Source organism: Ornithodoros turicata, chromosome 1 (genome assembly GCF_037126465.1).
Source record: "Ornithodoros turicata isolate Travis chromosome 1, ASM3712646v1, whole genome shotgun sequence".
NCBI lineage: Eukaryota > Metazoa > Arthropoda > Arachnida > Ixodida > Argasidae > Ornithodoros > Ornithodoros turicata.
The window spans coordinates 190,349,371-190,369,209 of record NC_088201.1 but is presented as its reverse complement, the minus strand read 5'-3'; the positions used below and the strand labels follow the sequence as shown (position 1 = coordinate 190,369,209).

General features: G+C 47.3%; 21 non-coding genes across 21 annotated transcripts; all 21 read right to left on the bottom strand.

The window, feature by feature from the left end:
• Positions 1-2,338: 2,338 nt before the first annotated feature.
• On the bottom strand, positions 2,339-2,460 carry LOC135380052 (U5 spliceosomal RNA). The gene has a single exon (XR_010419492.1). It is a non-coding gene; the product is annotated as a U5 spliceosomal RNA (small nuclear RNA).
• Positions 2,461-2,755: 295 nt separating this feature from the next.
• LOC135380051 (U5 spliceosomal RNA) lies at positions 2,756-2,877 on the bottom strand. Its single transcript, XR_010419491.1, has one exon. It is a non-coding gene; the product is annotated as a U5 spliceosomal RNA (small nuclear RNA).
• A 295-nt stretch (positions 2,878-3,172) lies between these two features.
• On the bottom strand, positions 3,173-3,294 carry LOC135380050 (U5 spliceosomal RNA). The gene has a single exon (XR_010419490.1). It is a non-coding gene; the product is annotated as a U5 spliceosomal RNA (small nuclear RNA).
• Positions 3,295-3,589: 295 nt separating this feature from the next.
• LOC135380049 (U5 spliceosomal RNA) lies at positions 3,590-3,711 on the bottom strand. Its single transcript, XR_010419489.1, has one exon. It is a non-coding gene; the product is annotated as a U5 spliceosomal RNA (small nuclear RNA).
• A 295-nt stretch (positions 3,712-4,006) lies between these two features.
• LOC135380047 (U5 spliceosomal RNA) lies at positions 4,007-4,128 on the bottom strand. The gene has a single exon (XR_010419487.1). It is a non-coding gene; the product is annotated as a U5 spliceosomal RNA (small nuclear RNA).
• A 295-nt stretch (positions 4,129-4,423) lies between these two features.
• Positions 4,424-4,545, bottom strand: LOC135380046 (U5 spliceosomal RNA). The gene has a single exon (XR_010419486.1). It is a non-coding gene; the product is annotated as a U5 spliceosomal RNA (small nuclear RNA).
• A 295-nt stretch (positions 4,546-4,840) lies between these two features.
• Positions 4,841-4,962, bottom strand: LOC135380045 (U5 spliceosomal RNA). Its single transcript, XR_010419485.1, has one exon. It is a non-coding gene; the product is annotated as a U5 spliceosomal RNA (small nuclear RNA).
• A 295-nt stretch (positions 4,963-5,257) lies between these two features.
• Positions 5,258-5,379, bottom strand: LOC135380044 (U5 spliceosomal RNA). Its single transcript, XR_010419484.1, has one exon. It is a non-coding gene; the product is annotated as a U5 spliceosomal RNA (small nuclear RNA).
• Positions 5,380-5,674: 295 nt separating this feature from the next.
• LOC135380043 (U5 spliceosomal RNA) lies at positions 5,675-5,796 on the bottom strand. The gene has a single exon (XR_010419483.1). It is a non-coding gene; the product is annotated as a U5 spliceosomal RNA (small nuclear RNA).
• A 295-nt stretch (positions 5,797-6,091) lies between these two features.
• Positions 6,092-6,213, bottom strand: LOC135380042 (U5 spliceosomal RNA). The gene has a single exon (XR_010419482.1). It is a non-coding gene; the product is annotated as a U5 spliceosomal RNA (small nuclear RNA).
• Positions 6,214-6,508: 295 nt separating this feature from the next.
• LOC135380041 (U5 spliceosomal RNA) lies at positions 6,509-6,630 on the bottom strand. Its single transcript, XR_010419481.1, has one exon. It is a non-coding gene; the product is annotated as a U5 spliceosomal RNA (small nuclear RNA).
• Positions 6,631-6,925: 295 nt separating this feature from the next.
• LOC135380040 (U5 spliceosomal RNA) lies at positions 6,926-7,047 on the bottom strand. The gene has a single exon (XR_010419480.1). It is a non-coding gene; the product is annotated as a U5 spliceosomal RNA (small nuclear RNA).
• A 295-nt stretch (positions 7,048-7,342) lies between these two features.
• Positions 7,343-7,464, bottom strand: LOC135380039 (U5 spliceosomal RNA). Its single transcript, XR_010419479.1, has one exon. It is a non-coding gene; the product is annotated as a U5 spliceosomal RNA (small nuclear RNA).
• A 295-nt stretch (positions 7,465-7,759) lies between these two features.
• Positions 7,760-7,881, bottom strand: LOC135380038 (U5 spliceosomal RNA). Its single transcript, XR_010419478.1, has one exon. It is a non-coding gene; the product is annotated as a U5 spliceosomal RNA (small nuclear RNA).
• A 295-nt stretch (positions 7,882-8,176) lies between these two features.
• Positions 8,177-8,298, bottom strand: LOC135380036 (U5 spliceosomal RNA). Its single transcript, XR_010419476.1, has one exon. It is a non-coding gene; the product is annotated as a U5 spliceosomal RNA (small nuclear RNA).
• A 295-nt stretch (positions 8,299-8,593) lies between these two features.
• Positions 8,594-8,715, bottom strand: LOC135380035 (U5 spliceosomal RNA). The gene has a single exon (XR_010419475.1). It is a non-coding gene; the product is annotated as a U5 spliceosomal RNA (small nuclear RNA).
• Positions 8,716-14,340: 5,625 nt separating this feature from the next.
• Positions 14,341-14,462, bottom strand: LOC135379389 (U5 spliceosomal RNA). Its single transcript, XR_010418886.1, has one exon. It is a non-coding gene; the product is annotated as a U5 spliceosomal RNA (small nuclear RNA).
• A 187-nt stretch (positions 14,463-14,649) lies between these two features.
• Positions 14,650-14,771, bottom strand: LOC135380034 (U5 spliceosomal RNA). Its single transcript, XR_010419474.1, has one exon. It is a non-coding gene; the product is annotated as a U5 spliceosomal RNA (small nuclear RNA).
• A 405-nt stretch (positions 14,772-15,176) lies between these two features.
• Positions 15,177-15,298, bottom strand: LOC135380033 (U5 spliceosomal RNA). The gene has a single exon (XR_010419473.1). It is a non-coding gene; the product is annotated as a U5 spliceosomal RNA (small nuclear RNA).
• A 295-nt stretch (positions 15,299-15,593) lies between these two features.
• Positions 15,594-15,715, bottom strand: LOC135380032 (U5 spliceosomal RNA). The gene has a single exon (XR_010419472.1). It is a non-coding gene; the product is annotated as a U5 spliceosomal RNA (small nuclear RNA).
• A 295-nt stretch (positions 15,716-16,010) lies between these two features.
• On the bottom strand, positions 16,011-16,132 carry LOC135380031 (U5 spliceosomal RNA). The gene has a single exon (XR_010419471.1). It is a non-coding gene; the product is annotated as a U5 spliceosomal RNA (small nuclear RNA).
• Positions 16,133-19,839: the final 3,707 nt, after the last annotated feature.

The window sequence follows — 19,839 nt, the reverse complement described above, 5'->3', positions numbered from 1 at the left end:
ATCCTTGAGCAACGTTTTATCTAGTCGCCAAGATGGGCGGTGCAGAACTGGTGGATGTTCAAGGTCAAGCACCAGGGAGACGAAAGCATGGTCGAAGGTGTATGCCGCTGTAGAGGGAATGATGTGGTGATCGCAGGTAGCAATCTTATCTCGCACACGGCGAGGAACATAGAAACGATCCAGACGGGAGCCAGATCTTCCGCGTTGCCACGTTATTCCCAGAAGTTGCGGGCCATGGATTGCACGCCAAGCATCTATCATATCAAATTCTTGCACGAGACGAGATAACTCGCGGGCATTCCATACGGATCGTCCCTGGCCGCGGCCTATAACATCCACCAGCGAATTTTCGACGCAATTAAAATCTCCTGCCAGTAGAACAGTACCGTTGACCAACAAACTTGTGTCCAAAGAACGAAAGAAACTGTTTGTCTGACTAGCATGAGCGGGGGCGTACACGTTAACAATTCTGTACTTGGTATCTCCAAGGAAAAAATCAAAACACATAATTCTACCTTCAGCGTCATACGTACAAAAGAAGCGATTCAACAGGGCGCGGTTATACACAATCACTGCAACGCCGCACGTGTTCACAGCGCCCAAACTGGCATACACAGCTAGATTAAATCTTCTCCTGAACTGCACAACGTCTTTCACAGAATAAAAGTGCGTTTCTTGGAGCAAAAGTATGTCCGTGCCCAAACGTTTTCCAAAGCTTACAACATCTGCTTGTTTTTCCACGCTGCGCATACCGTTAACATTTAGACTGGCAATCTTAACACGCATGAGTAAGATTAGAGAAATAGCTAACGCAAGATTACAAACAGAGTTCATTATAGACAATGAATTTGGAAGCAGGCTTACGAACTGTCCGACTCGCTGCCGAACAACTCCTTCATGCTTGGTTCGGTGACTTTCTGACGTTTCTTGCGTTGCGCCGTTGCGGCGTCCATATCCTCGGTGCTGGAGTGCAAGCCGCCGGTCCTGAAGGCCACGCCGTCATGCATCTCAACGTCCTCCTCGCTGAAGGCTGTCGGCGTCGGAGCCGTCCTGTAGTCGAAGCTTGCGTCAACCACAGTCGACGCACTGTAGCCGTCGGACTCTTGGGACCCGGACCGGGACACTACGTTAGGAGACGTCGTCTCCCCCTCAACTGTTGCAGCGGGAACAGCAGTGCTATTCGAAGATGAGTTCTGCAGTTCCTCGTGAAGTGGTGCTGGCACCTCCTCACGAACTGGTTCCTGCGGCGCCGTATGTACGCTCGGGACCTGTGCAGTCTTCTCCAATTCCACCTGTCTCTGTGCAGGCGGGAGTGTCGGGAACTGGGAGCTGGCAATGCTCGCGTATGAGAACTTTCCTGGGCATGCACCTGCTGCATGCTTGGTCCGGCACTTGCTGCAGCGCGATCCGCAGTCTTCCACGAGATGCCCGAATGTGGAGCACCGCTCACAAAAAGGAACCTTGCAAGACGACCTGAAGTGGCCTTCCCGTTTGCAGCGACGACAAACTCGCTTCACCCCTGGGTACTCGCACTGGATGAGAGCATCCATCACGCGAATAAAGTTCGGGACAGGAGTCTTCTCACCCATTTCCATCTTGGCTTTCTTGTTTCCTGTGCGGAGCACACCGCGGCCTTTTCGGTCGTCAAAAGTGACATCGTCAAGCTTCAGGACCTTGCCGTATTTGTTTAAGGCCCGTACCAGGTTTTCGTCTCGTAGGAACATCGGCACTCTCTTCAGTACCACCGTCACCACCCGAGGCCCGTAGAACTCGATGGAGCACGACTGCTCAGCAACCGTTAGGCCGCTCTCCAGGACACGGTCCAAAGCAGACCGCGTTAACAATCCAATTTCGTAGAGATTACCCCCATGGTCGGAGATTCCGTAGAAGCTTCCGGGGCCAACCAAATCGTAGACAGCGTCGACCAAGTCGTCCGCCGTTGCCACGTCCGGAATTCGAACGCGGAAACACCACTCCTTCAGCGGTTGAGAAGTGTTCATGTTGTCGGCTAGGATACCGCGATTAACGCGGGCCCCCAGCAAACTTCCAACTCAAGCTCAGCACAGACGGGAGATGGAACAGCGAAGAAATTTTCCCACTTATCTGCGTTTCGTTGTCACGTCAACTCCCCCGGGAACCCTTCGGAACCCATAACCGGGAGTTGCAACGCGGAATAACTCAGATTTCACCAAAATTTACGAAAAATACTCAGGAGCTCTGGAACAAAGCAGCCACTCGGAACTTCGTCGTCGTCAAAAAGTTTTGGGCTGGGGGTGTGGCCGGTCAGGACACGTCCGACCTGGACGCATGTTTTCTCTTTGAATTGAATGATGTAGCCTTCCCCAAACGGGTTAGGCCTATCAAAAATTGTCTAGAAGCTCATTGTGCTGTCCCCCTCCACGGTGATCTTTAGTAAAAGGCGAAAGATCAATACGCGGATTTGAAGGGAGACCAGAGCATATGTCCTGAATTTTCCACGTTCGTCGATGCCCTATTTAAAACATATGAGACGCAAAGTGGTGGAGTCCCGTCTCTCTCTCTTTCTTTTCCTTTATTTGTTTGACTTGTTTTGGGGGTCCGGGTGTGGCCGGTCAGGACACGTCCGACCTGGACGCATGTTTTCTCTTTGAATTTTTTAAATTTTGTTTTCTTTCTTTTCCTCTATTTCTTTTATCTGTTTTGGGCTGGGGGTGTGGCCGGTCAGGACACGTCCGACCTGGACGCATGTTTTCTCTTTGAATTGAATGATGTAGCCTTCCCCAAACGGGTTAGGCCTATCAAAAATTGTCTAGAAGCTCATTGTGCTGTCCCCCTCCACGGTGATCTTTAGTAAAAGGCGAAAGATCAATACGCGGATTTGAAGGGAGACCAGAGCATATGTCCTGAATTTTCCACGTTCGTCGATGCCCTATTTAAAACATATGAGACGCAAAGTGGTGGAGTCCCGTCTCTCTCTCTTTCTTTTCCTTTATTTGTTTGACTTGTTTTGGGGGTCCGGGTGTGGCCGGTCAGGACACGTCCGACCTGGACGCATGTTTTCTCTTTGAATTTTTTAAATTTTGTTTTCTTTCTTTTCCTCTATTTCTTTTATCTGTTTTGGGCTGGGGGTGTGGCCGGTCAGGACACGTCCGACCTGGACGCATGTTTTCTCTTTGAATTGAATGATGTAGCCTTCCCCAAACGGGTTAGGCCTATCAAAAATTGTCTAGAAGCTCATTGTGCTGTCCCCCTCCACGGTGATCTTTAGTAAAAGGCGAAAGATCAATACGCGGATTTGAAGGGAGACCAGAGCATATGTCCTGAATTTTCCACGTTCGTCGATGCCCTATTTAAAACATATGAGACGCAAAGTGGTGGAGTCCCGTCTCTCTCTCTTTCTTTTCCTTTATTTGTTTGACTTGTTTTGGGGGTCCGGGTGTGGCCGGTCAGGACACGTCCGACCTGGACGCATGTTTTCTCTTTGAATTTTTAAAATTTTGTTTTCTTTCTTTTCCTCTATTTCTTTTATCTGTTTTGGGCTGGGGGTGTGGCCGCTCAGGACACGTCCGACCTGGACGCATGTTTTCTCTTTGAATTGAATGATGTAGCCTTCCCCAAACGGGTTAGGCCTATCAAAAATTGTCTAGAAGCTCATTGTGCTGTCCCCCTCCACGGTGATCTTTAGTAAAAGGCGAAAGATCAATACGCGGATTTGAAGGGAGACCAGAGCATATGTCCTGAATTTTCCACGTTCGTCGATGCCCTATTTAAAACATATGAGACGCAAAGTGGTGGAGTCCCGTCTCTCTCTCTTTCTTTTCCTTTATTTGTTTGACTTGTTTTGGGGGTCCGGGTGTGGCCGGTCAGGACACGTCCGACCTGGACGCATGTTTTCTCTTTGAATTTTTTAAATTTTGTTTTCTTTCTTTTCCTCTATTTCTTTTATCTGTTTTGGGCTGGGGGTGTGGCCGGTCAGGACACGTCCGACCTGGACGCATGTTTTCTCTTTGAATTGAATGATGTAGCCTTCCCCAAACGGGTTAGGCCTATCAAAAATTGTCTAGAAGCTCATTGTGCTGTCCCCCTCCACGGTGATCTTTAGTAAAAGGCGAAAGATCAATACGCGGATTTGAAGGGAGACCAGAGCATATGTCCTGAATTTTCCACGTTCGTCGATGCCCTATTTAAAACATATGAGACGCAAAGTGGTGGAGTCCCGTCTCTCTCTCTTTCTTTTCCTTTATTTGTTTGACTTGTTTTGGGGGTCCGGGTGTGGCCGGTCAGGACACGTCCGACCTGGACGCATGTTTTCTCTTTGAATTTTTTAAATTTTGTTTTCTTTCTTTTCCTCTATTTCTTTTATCTGTTTTGGGCTGGGGGTGTGGCCGGTCAGGACACGTCCGACCTGGACGCATGTTTTCTCTTTGAATTGAATGATGTAGCCTTCCCCAAACGGGTTAGGCCTATCAAAAATTGTCTAGAAGCTCATTGTGCTGTCCCCCTCCACGGTGATCTTTAGTAAAAGGCGAAAGATCAATACGCGGATTTGAAGGGAGACCAGAGCATATGTCCTGAATTTTCCACGTTCGTCGATGCCCTATTTAAAACATATGAGAAGCAAAGTGGTGGAGTCCCGTCTCTCTCTCTTTCTTTTCCTTTATTTGTTTGACTTGTTTTGGGGGTCCGGGTGTGGCCGGTCAGGACACGTCCGACCTGGACGCATGTTTTCTCTTTGAATTTTTTAAATTTTGTTTTCTTTCTTTTCCTCTATTTCTTTTATCTGTTTTGGGCTGGGGGTGTGGCCGGTCAGGACACGTCCGACCTGGACGCATGTTTTCTCTTTGAATTGAATGATGTAGCCTTCCCCAAACGGGTTAGGCCTATCAAAAATTGTCTAGAAGCTCATTGTGCTGTCCCCCTCCACGGTGATCTTTAGTAAAAGGCGAAAGATCAATACGCGGATTTGAAGGGAGACCAGAGCATATGTCCTGAATTTTCCACGTTCGTCGATGCCCTATTTAAAACATATGAGACGCAAAGTGGTGGAGTCCCGTCTCTCTCTCTTTCTTTTCCTTTATTTGTTTGACTTGTTTTGGGGGTCCGGGTGTGGCCGGTCAGGACACGTCCGACCTGGACGCATGTTTTCTCTTTGAATTTTTTAAATTTTGTTTTCTTTCTTTTCCTCTATTTCTTTTATCTGTTTTGGGCTGGGGGTGTGGCCGCTCAGGACACGTCCGACCTGGACGCATGTTTTCTCTTTGAATTGAATGATGTAGCCTTCCCCAAACGGGTTAGGCCTATCAAAAATTGTCTAGAAGCTCATTGTGCTGTCCCCCTCCACGGTGATCTTTAGTAAAAGGCGAAAGATCAATACGCGGATTTGAAGGGAGACCAGAGCATATGTCCTGAATTTTCCACGTTCGTCGATGCCCTATTTAAAACATATGAGACGCAAAGTGGTGGAGTCCCGTCTCTCTCTCTTTCTTTTCCTTTATTTGTTTGACTTGTTTTGGGGGTCCGGGTGTGGCCGGTCAGGACACGTCCGACCTGGACGCATGTTTTCTCTTTGAATTTTTTAAATTTTGTTTTCTTTCTTTTCCTCTATTTCTTTTATCTGTTTTGGGCTGGGGGTGTGGCCGGTCAGGACACGTCCGACCTGGACGCATGTTTTCTCTTTGAATTGAATGATGTAGCCTTCCCCAAACGGGTTAGGCCTATCAAAAATTGTCTAGAAGCTCATTGTGCTGTCCCCCTCCACGGTGATCTTTAGTAAAAGGCGAAAGATCAATACGCGGATTTGAAGGGAGACCAGAGCATATGTCCTGAATTTTCCACGTTCGTCGATGCCCTATTTAAAACATATGAGACGCAAAGTGGTGGAGTCCCGTCTCTCTCTCTTTCTTTTCCTTTATTTGTTTGACTTGTTTTGGGGGTCCGGGTGTGGCCGGTCAGGACACGTCCGACCTGGACGCATGTTTTCTCTTTGAATTTTTTAAATTTTGTTTTCTTTCTTTTCCTCTATTTCTTTTATCTGTTTTGGGCTGGGGGTGTGGCCGGTCAGGACACGTCCGACCTGGACGCATGTTTTCTCTTTGAATTGAATGATGTAGCCTTCCCCAAACGGGTTAGGCCTATCAAAAATTGTCTAGAAGCTCATTGTGCTGTCCCCCTCCACGGTGATCTTTAGTAAAAGGCGAAAGATCAATACGCGGATTTGAAGGGAGACCAGAGCATATGTCCTGAATTTTCCACGTTCGTCGATGCCCTATTTAAAACATATGAGACGCAAAGTGGTGGAGTCCCGTCTCTCTCTCTTTCTTTTCCTTTATTTGTTTGACTTGTTTTGGGGGTCCGGGTGTGGCCGGTCAGGACACGTCCGACCTGGACGCATGTTTTCTCTTTGAATTTTTTAAATTTTGTTTTCTTTCTTTTCCTCTATTTCTTTTATCTGTTTTGGGCTGGGGGTGTGGCCGGTCAGGACACGTCCGACCTGGACGCATGTTTTCTCTTTGAATTGAATGATGTAGCCTTCCCCAAACGGGTTAGGCCTATCAAAAATTGTCTAGAAGCTCATTGTGCTGTCCCCCTCCACGGTGATCTTTAGTAAAAGGCGAAAGATCAATACGCGGATTTGAAGGGAGACCAGAGCATATGTCCTGAATTTTCCACGTTCGTCGATGCCCTATTTAAAACATATGAGACGCAAAGTGGTGGAGTCCCGTCTCTCTCTCTTTCTTTTCCTTTATTTGTTTGACTTGTTTTGGGGGTCCGGGTGTGGCCGGTCAGGACACGTCCGACCTGGACGCATGTTTTCTCTTTGAATTTTTTAAATTTTGTTTTCTTTCTTTTCCTCTATTTCTTTTATCTGTTTTGGGCTGGGGGTGTGGCCGGTCAGGACACGTCCGACCTGGACGCATGTTTTCTCTTTGAATTGAATGATGTAGCCTTCCCCAAACGGGTTAGGCCTATCAAAAATTGTCTAGAAGCTCATTGTGCTGTCCCCCTCCACGGTGATCTTTAGTAAAAGGCGAAAGATCAATACGCGGATTTGAAGGGAGACCAGAGCATATGTCCTGAATTTTCCACGTTCGTCGATGCCCTATTTAAAACATATGAGACGCAAAGTGGTGGAGTCCCGTCTCTCTCTCTTTCTTTTCCTTTATTTGTTTGACTTGTTTTGGGGGTCCGGGTGTGGCCGGTCAGGACACGTCCGACCTGGACGCATGTTTTCTCTTTGAATTTTTTAAATTTTGTTTTCTTTCTTTTCCTCTATTTCTTTTATCTGTTTTGGGCTGGGGGTGTGGCCGGTCAGGACACGTCCGACCTGGACGCATGTTTTCTCTTTGAATTGAATGATGTAGCCTTCCCCAAACGGGTTAGGCCTATCAAAAATTGTCTAGAAGCTCATTGTGCTGTCCCCCTCCACGGTGATCTTTAGTAAAAGGCGAAAGATCAATACGCGGATTTGAAGGGAGACCAGAGCATATGTCCTGAATTTTCCACGTTCGTCGATGCCCTATTTAAAACATATGAGACGCAAAGTGGTGGAGTCCCGTCTCTCTCTCTTTCTTTTCCTTTATTTGTTTGACTTGTTTTGGGGGTCCGGGTGTGGCCGGTCAGGACACGTCCGACCTGGACGCATGTTTTCTCTTTGAATTTTTTAAATTTTGTTTTCTTTCTTTTCCTCTATTTCTTTTATCTGTTTTGGGCTGGGGGTGTGGCCGGTCAGGACACGTCCGACCTGGACGCATGTTTTCTCTTTGAATTGAATGATGTAGCCTTCCCCAAACGGGTTAGGCCTATCAAAAATTGTCTAGAAGCTCATTGTGCTGTCCCCCTCCACGGTGATCTTTAGTAAAAGGCGAAAGATCAATACGCGGATTTGAAGGGAGACCAGAGCATATGTCCTGAATTTTCCACGTTCGTCGATGCCCTATTTAAAACATATGAGACGCAAAGTGGTGGAGTCCCGTCTCTCTCTCTTTCTTTTCCTTTATTTGTTTGACTTGTTTTGGGGGTCCGGGTGTGGCCGGTCAGGACACGTCCGACCTGGACGCATGTTTTCTCTTTGAATTTTTTAAATTTTGTTTTCTTTCTTTTCCTCTATTTCTTTTATCTGTTTTGGGCTGGGGGTGTGGCCGGTCAGGACACGTCCGACCTGGACGCATGTTTTCTCTTTGAATTGAATGATGTAGCCTTCCCCAAACGGGTTAGGCCTATCAAAAATTGTCTAGAAGCTCATTGTGCTGTCCCCCTCCACGGTGATCTTTAGTAAAAGGCGAAAGATCAATACGCGGATTTGAAGGGAGACCAGAGCATATGTCCTGAATTTTCCACGTTCGTCGATGCCCTATTTAAAACATATGAGACGCAAAGTGGTGGAGTCCCGTCTCTCTCTCTTTCTTTTCCTTTATTTGTTTGACTTGTTTTGGGGGTCCGGGTGTGGCCGGTCAGGACACGTCCGACCTGGACGCATGTTTTCTCTTTGAATTTTTTAAATTTTGTTTTCTTTCTTTTCCTCTATTTCTTTTATCTGTTTTGGGCTGGGGGTGTGGCCGGTCAGGACACGTCCGACCTGGACGCATGTTTTCTCTTTGAATTGAATGATGTAGCCTTCCCCAAACGGGTTAGGCCTATCAAAAATTGTCTAGAAGCTCATTGTGCTGTCCCCCTCCACGGTGATCTTTAGTAAAAGGCGAAAGATCAATACGCGGATTTGAAGGGAGACCAGAGCATATGTCCTGAATTTTCCACGTTCGTCGATGCCCTATTTAAAACATATGAGACGCAAAGTGGTGGAGTCCCGTCTCTCTCTCTTTCTTTTCCTTTATTTGTTTGACTTGTTTTGGGGGTCCGGGTGTGGCCGGTCAGGACACGTCCGACCTGGACGCATGTTTTCTCTTTGAATTTTTTAAATTTTGTTTTCTTTCTTTTCCTCTATTTCTTTTATCTGTTTTGGGCTGGGGGTGTGGCCGGTCAGGACACGTCCGACCTGGACGCATGTTTTCTCTTTGAATTGAATGATGTAGCCTTCCCCAAACGGGTTAGGCCTATCAAAAATTGTCTAGAAGCTCATTGTGCTGTCCCCCTCCACGGTGATCTTTAGTAAAAGGCGAAACTTTATTGGGAAAAGTGCACCAAATTTGCATCCTATTTACAACACATGTACATCTTATTTACATCATATTTACATATACACCATATACATCATATTTACATATACACCATATACATCATATTTACATATACACCATATACATCATATTTACATATACACCACACTAGACCGGCTCAGGAGCAGCTCCTACTCAACGATGCACACTCTAATTCTCGCAATTCATGCACTTGAAAGATTTAAAACTTGACAACTATTCTGCCGTTTGATCTCACAAACAATAGCCAATGGCCCTTCCACCTCTTCTTGAAAGCACTCACTTCCATAGAGTCCAGTTCTCGCTGTATTTTCTCCCTCAAGTGCAACCGGATGTTAAAGAGTGAGGTCCTCAGGCACACATCACCACCACCATACACTCGCCTGTTTCGGGAGCGCCAGATCTCATGCTTGACCTCACCCATGAGAAGTGCGAAAGATGGGACTCGATTAGCAGCCACTGGCAGAGGGTCTGAATAGAGCACAGTGTCGTACTCTATGCGAGGTACGCGAAATACGGTGGCTACTTTCCGCCACAACGCCGCTGCCAACACGCATTCATAGAAAACGTGTCTGTGGTTTTCTAGTCCATTGCAGACCCCGCACAGATTTGAGCGAACAAAATGGAAACGGAAGAGCCTCGTTTTCACTGAAAGGACATTATGGGACAGTTCCCAGGCCAGGTCTGCACGGTCTCCGTCAAGAACGTTAGCCACTACCAGTCTTCGGTGTTGTCTTTCTTGCACTGGATTATCTGGCATTTTGCACCTTTTATACAGCTCTTCATAGACTTGCTTTGTCGACAAGTATGGCAGGGTCCCTTCTGGCAGAAAACGCTGCAGAATTCGCGCGTACCTGGCTACCTCTGCATAGAATGGGGTGGGTTTCTCCGCCTTCGGTCTTGTGTTGTCAAGCGTCTCTCCAAACAGTCGTGCCTCTGTCCCCATGGCATACAGCATGATAGGTTTTGCTATGTGTTCATCTTCTTCTAGGGTCTTTCCTATCTGTACAATTGAGAGGGCCAAAGACTTAAGTCTGACGTCTTGCACTTGGAATCCACCGCCTTCCAACGGACCCTGGATCACCCCTCTTTTGACTTTTTCAGGCTTCCCCTGCCAAAACAATGACATGATGGTGCGGGTCAGTTGCTTCGCCGTCTTCTTATTGGGAGGAAAGCCTGTGCCCAAGTACCAGATCTTTGACGTCATTGTCTTCTGTATGATGTCAGCTCTTTCTGCGTAGCTCATTTGCTGTCCATTGTAATCGTCTCGAATACGCTCAAGTTCTTTTCGGACTTTCTTCCAGGATTCGTCGGACGGTCCTCGCATGTCGAACTGGACTCCCAACAGCTTCGCTCCTTGAACAACTGGCACTCCGGCTATCTCTTGCTGCAGCGTCTGACGATGTACCGGTAGGATGGTTGACTTTTCTTTGTTCAGTCTTGCCCCTGATGCTTTGGTGTAGAGCTCCATGATCTGTAGCGCCTCTTGAACTGCGCGTTCTTCCGTTGTACAGATGGTCACATCATCAGCGTAGGCAAAGATTGTCGGTCTTCCCAAGATGCCTGGAAGCGGTACCCGTGCAATCCTCGGACTTGACGCCAGCTTAAGCAACAAAGGCTCTATGCACAGCACGTACAACAGCGGTGATAGTGGGCATCCCTGTCGAACTCCTGACCTCACGTGGAAAACTTGCGTGGTCTTCCCATTCACTTCAATGGCACTAATGGCTTCTCTGTACAGCAGTTCTACGTATCTAAGAAACTTTCCTGGGAGTCCCATTCTTGTTAAAATATAGAACATGTACCGGTGGCTTACGAGGTCAAAGGCCTTTTCCTGGTCAAAGCTCATCAATAACATGGCGAGGTCTTTCTCTTTTGTTACTGCACACAAGTCTCGCAGGGCGCTCAGGTGCGTCTGAATTCCTCTCCCTGGAACCGCACATGCCTGCACCGGTGACACTAAAGCTTGCATGGCCTGCGCCAGTCGCATCTGCAGAACCTTCGCAACGATTTTGTAGTCTGTGTTCATTATCGTGAGCGGTCGCCATGCCTTTAAGTCATTTGCTCGACTCACGTTCTTGCACAGCAACTTCACTATTCCGAGCCTCATTGTCGAAGGGAAAACACCATTCTCTAGACTCCCGTTCAGTATCTCGGTGAAGGCTTTCCCCAGCTGTGGCCAAAAGGTTTTGTAAAATTCTGACGGCAACCCGTCGGAACCCGGGCTTTTCCCTGCAGATAGCTGTCGGAGAGCTGCTGTCAACTCAGCGGTTGTGATTTCTTTTCCCAACAGTTCCGCACCATTTTCCAACCTCGGGATCGTCTGTGCTATCTCCTCCCAGAGGCCTTCATCAACGTCTTTGTACCGGTAAAGTTCTTCGTAAAAGTGAATGCAAATGTCCTCAATTTCTTCCTGTGACGTCCTTTCGATCCCCTCTCTGTCCAGGAGTGTATGCATTCCTTGGGGTTTGCTGCGCAACTTGTTGGTGATCAGCTGTCGACTTGTCTGCCCCTTCATCTCTCCACTGTCCCAATCTCTTTTTACCAACAGGGCTCCCAAGTCACTCTGCAGTTCTCTGTACGCTTCTTGTTGAGCGACTGTTTCGAGTCCGGTGCTTCTCAGGTATCGCAGTCCCCATCGTATGGACCAAATGGCGTGTTTCTTTTCGACAGCTCTTTTCCTCCCCCATTTTTGAAAAATCGTCTTAACCTCTGCTTTGGTCTCGTCCCACCAATCCAATGTGATGCTCCTTTCTTTAACTTTCCCTTCCAAATATGTCTTCACTTCTTCCACCGCTTCTTTATCTTTTAACAAATTGACATTGAGTCGCCACCGACTCGGTAGCCTTCCTTGGCCAGACACATTTTTAAAAGTCACTACCACCATACTATGGTCTGTCACAAAACAGTCTTGGCTTCCCACTTGGAGCACTTCACAATTAAGGACATTTTCACTTAGCGTATTTGAAACATACATTCGGTCAAGACGTACGCTACGACCCTGAGCATAAAAAGAAAAACCAGGTAATTTTCCGTGAATTTTGTTCCACGTGTCCGTTAGCTGACACGCTTCTATAAGTCGCTTCAACTCCTTCGCTTTCCATTCAGTACTTCTTTTTGTACCCCCCGACACATCATACACTTGATCAACAACACAGTTAAAATCGCCGACAATAACGACATTCCTCGAACCCAGCATGAAGGAATCCAGGCTTCTAAAGAAATCATTCCGGGGCCCATTATCAACGGGGGCATAAACACAGACAATCTTGTACTCTTTGCCATCGCATTCTATATCAGCAACTGCCACACGCCCCTCATCGTCTCTGGTGTATCTTCTTATCACTCCTCGATAGCTCGGGGACAAGCAAATAGCGACTCCCCTTGCCCGTCTGCATCCAAAACTGTGCACAGACCTCCATCCCGTGTTTCTTTCAAAATTTACAACGTCTTTCGTATCGCAAAAATGCGTTTCTTGAAGACAAATAACATCAAGTTTTAACTTTACGCCGAGTTCCTTCACAACTTCCTGTTTTCGCACTGTTCTTAAACCCCTGCAATTTAACGTTGCTACCGCGAAGGTTACCAAATAAAGTGAAACACCAAACACTTTGTTCCTTACTTGCCACATTATGACGAACTTAAGTCCTTTTTTGCTTCTTCACAATTCCTCTTCCTCTGCTGGGCAGCTCCCCGAGTTGACCAGGCAGATGACCTCCCGTCTTTTGTGGCAGCGTCGCAGTCTCAGCAGTCTCAGACGACGGCGGTCCCCTTTTCAAAGTGGCACCGGCTGCATCCATTTCGCTGTCCGAGTCGCCCTCAGAGTCCGCGGTGTCCTGTGTCCCTCGATTTTCAGTGACCATAGTACCTTCTGAAGACGACCTCGAAATGTTGTGATTCGCTTCCGTCTCACTTGCGCCTTCCTCTACGGGACTTTCTTTCGTCGGCATTTCCTCCGCATCTTCGGTGTTTTTCTCGTCCTCTGTGTTGAGAAGCGGGACGTTTGCATCTGCAGTTGAGTCCACCTCAGTTGACCAGTCCCTCACCACTGCCTCTTCAGACTTCTCTGCGTTCTCTGCAGCGCCTTCTACCATAGCGACAATAACTTTGTCCATCGGTTCGTCCCCGGGTACGTCCGTCTGCCCAGTCGCAGTCGTGGTAACACTTGCGTAGGTATTTACCGTGCACGATGTTGTCGCGTGGTCTTCTCCGCACTTCTTGCAAAGTGCTGTACAGCCGGCCGCGATGTGCCCGTAGTCACCGCACCTCTTGCACTGCGGTGTCCGGCAGTTGAACGAAAAGTGGCCGGTCTCTCCACAGCGCCTGCACGCCTTTTTCATGTTGGCGTAAATGCACATTACCTGGAAACCATCCACTTGGATGTAGTTTGGCACCTCCGTCTTCATCTCGAGGATGACTCGTCGACTTCCTTTTTCCACGCTCGGGGCTTCTCGGAAGTACTCCCTCTTGACTGAAAGCACTTTCCCGTACTTTCCCATTACCTCTCTGAGGTCGTCGTTGGGTACTTCCACAGGTAAAAAGTGGACCGTCACCAATGTCGTAATGCTGGCTAGTGGAACCAACGGATACATCTTTCCAGCAACTTCCAGTTCTCCTGACCTCAGGAGGGCCTCAGCCGCATTCTTCGTAGTTGTAGTCACTACAAACTTTCCACCGCCGAAAGGGTTGACACCCCTCGCCTCCTTCCCTACTGCCTTCAGCAGCCCTTGTAGTACTTGAGACATACGTACCTCTCGATCTACCTCCAAGTCAAAACTGAATTCCCGATTGATGGGGCGGCGGTTGGCCATCTTCCGTCCTTGACACGAAGCGGCCCCCCGATACCGGGACCTTCAGGAAGACGAAAACACGGGGCTTGGGTCCTAAAAGCCCACTAAAACTCGAAAATTATCGAAAATCGAACAGGAGCACAATGACAACACGTCCGTTCAGATCGTCGTCGTCGTCGTCCAGGCAAAAGGCGAAAGATCAATACGCGGATTTGAAGGGAGACCAGAGCATATGTCCTGAATTTTCAACGTTCGTCGATGCCCTATATCAAACATTTGAGAGGCAAAGTGGTGGAGTCCCGTCTCTCTCTTTGTTTCTTTTCCTCTATTTGTTTTGTCTGTTTTGGGCTGGGGGTGTGGCTGGTCAGGACACGTCCGACCTGGACGCATGTTTTCTCTTTGAATTGAATGATGTAGCCTTCCCCAAACGGGTCAGGCCTATCAAAAATTGTCTAGAAGCTCATTGTGCTGTCCCCCTCCACGGTGATCTTTAGTAAAAGGCGAAAGATCAATACGCGGATTTGAAGGGAGACCAGAGCATATGTCCTGAATTTTCAACGTTCGTCGATGCCCTATATCAAACATTTGAGAGGCAAAGTGGTGGAGTCCCGTCTCTCTCTTTGTTTCTTTTCCTCTATTTGTTTTGTCTGTTTTGGGCTGGGGGTGTGGCTGGTCAGGACACGTCCGACCTGGACGCATGTTTTCTCTTTGAATTGAATGATGTAGCCTTCCCCAAACGGGTTAGGCCTATCAAAAATTGTCTAGAAGCTCATTGTGCTGTCCCCCTCCACGGTGATCTTTAGTAAAAGGCGAAAGATCAATACGCGGATTTGAAGGGAGACCAGAGCATATGTCCTGAATTTTCCACGTTCGTCGATGCCCTATTTAAAACATATGAGACGCAAAGTGGTGGAGTCCCGTCTCTCTCTCTTTCTTTTCCTTTATTTGTTTGACTTGTTTTGGGGGTCCGGGTGTGGCCGGTCAGGACACGTCCGACCTGGACGCATGTTTTCTCTTTGAATTTTTTAAATTTTGTTTTCTTTCTTTTCCTCTATTTCTTTTATCTGTTTTGGGGGTCCGGGTGTGGCCGGTCAGGACACGTCCGACCTGGACGCATGTTTTCTCTTTGAATTTTTTAAATTTTGTTTTCTTTCTTTTCCTCTATTTCTTTTATCTGTTTTGGGCTGGGGGTGTGGCCGGTCAGGACACGTCCGACCTGGACGCATGTTTTCTCTTTGAATTGAATGATGTAGCCTTCCCCAAACGGGTTAGGCCTATCAAAAATTGTCTAGAAGCTCATTGTGCTGTCCCCCTCCACGGTGATCTTTAGTAAAAGGCGAAAGATCAATACGCGGATTTGAAGGGAGACCAGAGCATATGTCCTGAATTTTCCACGTTCGTCGATGCCCTATTTAAAACATATGAGACGCAAAGTGGTGGAGTCCCGTCTCTCTCTCTTTCTTTTCCTTTATTTGTTTGACTTGTTTTGGGGGTCCGGGTGTGGCCGGTCAGGACACGTCCGACCTGGACGCATGTTTTCTCTTTGAATTTTTTAAATTTTGTTTTCTTTCTTTTCCTCTATTTCTTTTATCTGTTTTGGGCTGGGGGTGTGGCCGGTCAGGACACGTCCGACCTGGACGCATGTTTTCTCTTTGAATTGAATGATGTAGCCTTCCCCAAACGGGTTAGGCCTATCAAAAATTGTCTAGAAGCTCATTGTGCTGTCCCCCTCCACGGTGATCTTTAGTAAAAGGCGAAAGATCAATACGCGGATTTGAAGGGAGACCAGAGCATATGTCCTGAATTTTCCACGTTCGTCGATGCCCTATTTAAAACATATGAGACGCAAAGTGGTGGAGTCCCGTCTCTCTCTCTTTCTTTTCCTTTATTTGTTTGACTTGTTTTGGGGGTCCGGGTGTGGCCGGTCAGGACACGTCCAACCTGGACGCATGTTTTCTCTTTGAATTTTTTAAATTTTGTTTTCTTTCTTTTCCTCTATTTCTTTTATCTGTTTTGGGCTGGGGGTGTGGCCGCTCAGGACACGTCCGACCTGGACGCATGTTTTCTCTTTGAATTGAATGATGTAGCCTTCCCCAAACGGGTTAGGCCTATCAAAAATTGTCTAGAAGCTCATTGTGCTGTCCCCCTCCACGGTGATCTTTAGTAAAAGGCGAAAGATCAATACGCGGATTTGAAGGGAGACCAGAGCATATGTCCTGAATTTTCCACGTTCGTCGATGCCCTATTTAAAACATATGAGACGCAAAGTGGTGGAGTCCCGTCTCTCTCTCTTTCTTTTCCTTTATTTGTTTGACTTGTTTTGGGGGTCCGGGTGTGGCCGGTCAGGACACGTCCGACCTGGACGCATGTTTTCTCTTTGAATTTTTTAAATTTTGTTTTCTTTCTTTTCCTCTATTTCTTTTATCTGTTTTGGGCTGGGGGTGTGGCCGCTCAGGACACGTCCGACCTGGACGCATGTTTTCTCTTTGAATTGAATGATGTAGCCTTCCCCAAACGGGTTAGGCCTATCAAAAATTGTCTAGAAGCTCATTGTGCTGTCCCCCTCCACGGTGATCTTTAGTAAAAGGCGAACTTTATTGTCAAAAATTTCCATATCCACACACCAATACATTCATGCTATTTCTCTATCATACACATAATATATACATACACACATACACTTTGTACAGCGAAACAGTTGCGCACCCTTAGCATTACCTATTCAACGCCACCTACATTAACTAGAAGTGATTCCACTTTAAAATTTCACACAAATTTTCCCATTTTGTCTCACAAATACCTTCCAGTGGTTTGCCCATCGCCTTTTAAAATCATCCAACGCAAGTACGTCCAGTTCATGTTGAAGCTTTCGTTGTAGGGATAGCCTGACATAAAATATCACTGTCCTTAACGACTCGTTTGTCCCTCCATACATTTTGCGATTTCTCGACGCCCATAACTGAAATTTGATCTCACTCATTAAAAGGCAAAAGGAGGGCACCATCCTCCTTCCCACAGGGATAGGGTCATTCACATGTACAGTCGTATATTCTATTCGCGACAGAGAAAACTGTGCCGCAACTTTCCGCCACAGCGCATCAGCAATCACGCAGTCGTAAAAGATGTGTTTGTGATTCTCTACACCGTCACACATCACACACTTGTTGGAAGCCACAAACCGGAATCTATACAACCTTGTTGCCACTGGCAAAACGTTATGCGACAACTCCCATGCCAGGTCTGCCCTATCATCTTCGATAACCGGAGAAAGGATCAACCCTCTCGTATCTGCCACGTGAGTGTTCACTACATCGCGTTTGCATACATAGAATAAAGTCTCGTACATTTTCTTCACGGTCAGGTGTCTCACACTCTCCCCAGTCAGTGCATCCCGAAGCAGTCGGACGTACCGCGCCAGTTCAACATAAAACGGTGTCGGGGTCTCCGCTTTAGGACGCAGGTGATTGACCGGCTCTTCAAAACTCGTGCACAACGTGCCCATGCAGTACAAGGCTAAGGGCTTCGCGACGTGATTTTCCTCTTCCAGAACACTGCACGTCTGGCTGATGGCTTGGGCTATACACATTATCTTGATATTGAAGATGCCTAACCCTCCGCATTCAAGTGGGGCCTGAACGACTTCTCGTTTTATCTTTTCAGGTCTGCCCTGCCACAGGAACGACATCATGACACGCGTCAGTGCACGTTCTACTTTCTTTCTTGGAGGGTTACAAGATCCAGCATACCAGACCCTAGAGCACATTTCGCTTCGAATGATGTCACGTCTTCCTCTGTATCCGGTACAGACGTTTTCGTACAGTTCTTTTGTTTCTTCTAATCCTTTCTGTACATCTTTCCATACTTTCTGCGTCATCCCATGTTGCGAGAACTCGATGCCCAGTATCTTGGCTCGTTGGACAACTGGTATCCCCGCGATCTGTGTATCTGTGCCCTCGAAGTTGACTTTTAGTACTACCGACTTGTCCTTGTTGAGTCTAGCTCCAGATCCCGCCGCGTACATTTCCATGATTCTCAGGGCTTCCACCACGGCTTCAGAACGCGTTGTGCACACGGTCATATCGTCGGCGAACGCAAACACCGTTGGCAGACTGTTACGTCCTGGTACCGCCGCTCTAGGAATGGCTTCACTACTGGCAAGAAGTCTCAGGAAAGGCTCACAGGACAGTACATAGAGTAATGGTGACAACGGGCACCCTTGACGTACACCCGACAATACTGGGAAGCTCCGACTGAGTTTACCGTTCACCTCCACAACGCTGCCAATGTCCTCGTACAACAGTCTCACGTAGCGTAGGAAAATCGGCGGAAGGCTTATCTTTTCCAAAACCCAAAACATGTACTCGTGACTGACTCGATCGTACGCTTTTTCCTGGTCAAGGTTTAGTATAAGAAGAGGCACATTCCTTCTCTCGCAATATGTTAACATGTCACGTAACGCCGTCAAGTGCGCGTGTATCTGCCTTCCCTTGACCGCACAAGCCTGCGCTGGTGACAAAAGAAAGTCCATTGCTTGTCCAAGTTTCATTTGTAGAGCCTTTGCCAAGATTTTGTATTCAGTGTTCAGAAGGGTCACCGGTCTCCAAGCCTTGAGCTCACACTTCTTGCTCTCATCTTTACACAATAACTTGATGACTCCTAATCGCATGGACTGTGGCAGTTTTCCCTTCTCCAGGCACAGGTTGAAGACTTCGGTAATGGGTGTCGCTAGCTCGTCCCAAAACACCCGGTAAAACTCAGCAGGGAGTCCGTCCGATCCGGGGCTTTTCTTCAGACGCAAAAACTTCATTGCTTCTGTGACGTCCTCCACCGTTAATGTCTTTTCAAAAAGTTCACTGCAGCATTTTCCGAGGGATGGTACTTGTTTCTCGAGCTGCTTCCACGCTTCCCTGTTTATATCTTTTCTCCCGTACAATTCCGCATAAAACTGGACGCACGCTTCTTCTATTTCATCTTGTGTGCGCCGTAGTACTCCATCAGAGCCTTGGATTGTTCCCAGAGCGTTGGGTCGATTCCTTGCTTTAGCTGTGTTCACTTCTCTCGCTGTCATGAGAACTTGCCCGACGTGGCTCGGCTTTTGTGGTGGCTGCGTTGATTTGAGCAACAAACACGCTAAGTCTTCTTGAAGCTCCTTGTAAGCTTCGAGTTGTGCTGCTGTTTCCAATCCGAGCCCTCTGAGATTCCGTAGGCCCCATCTGATGGCATAGATGGCTTCTTTCTTTTCTTGGGCCCGCCTCTTCCCCCACCTCTTGAAGACACGAACAATTTCATCTTTCAAATCTTCCCACCAGTCCACGGAATGAATTCCTTCACTCTTCTTTTCTCTTATTACAATCCTAATTTCTTCCGTCACTTCTTGGTCACTCAACAGATTCGTATTCAAACGCCAACGGTTTGGCAACCTTCCAAAACCTTTCTCAAATTTAAAATTAACAACAACCATATTGTGGTCGCTCAAATAAACAGGGTGGCTACGAAGATGTGTAACTTCACAATCTACTGCTTTGCTCGCAGTGTCCTCATGAACATAACACCGATCTAATCGCACACTTCGCCCTTGTGCATGAAACGTAAAACCCTGGGTGGTACCGTAAAGGCTCTCCCACACATCAACAAACCGATATGCATTTACTAATCTTTTTAAAGCTTTCGCCTTCCATGGCCTTCTAACCAAAGACCCCCCTCTGCTATCAAAACACTCACTCAAGACGCAATTGAAATCACCTATCATTATTCTTTCTCCCGAACCAACCAAGTATCCGTCAAAACATTCAAAAAATAAGTTTCGTTCCTGATTATCAACAGGAGCATATACATTGACAATCTTGTACTGCCTTCCGAGGAAAGCTATATCAGTGACTATGACACGCCCTTCGTCGTCGCGAACATACTGAATTATC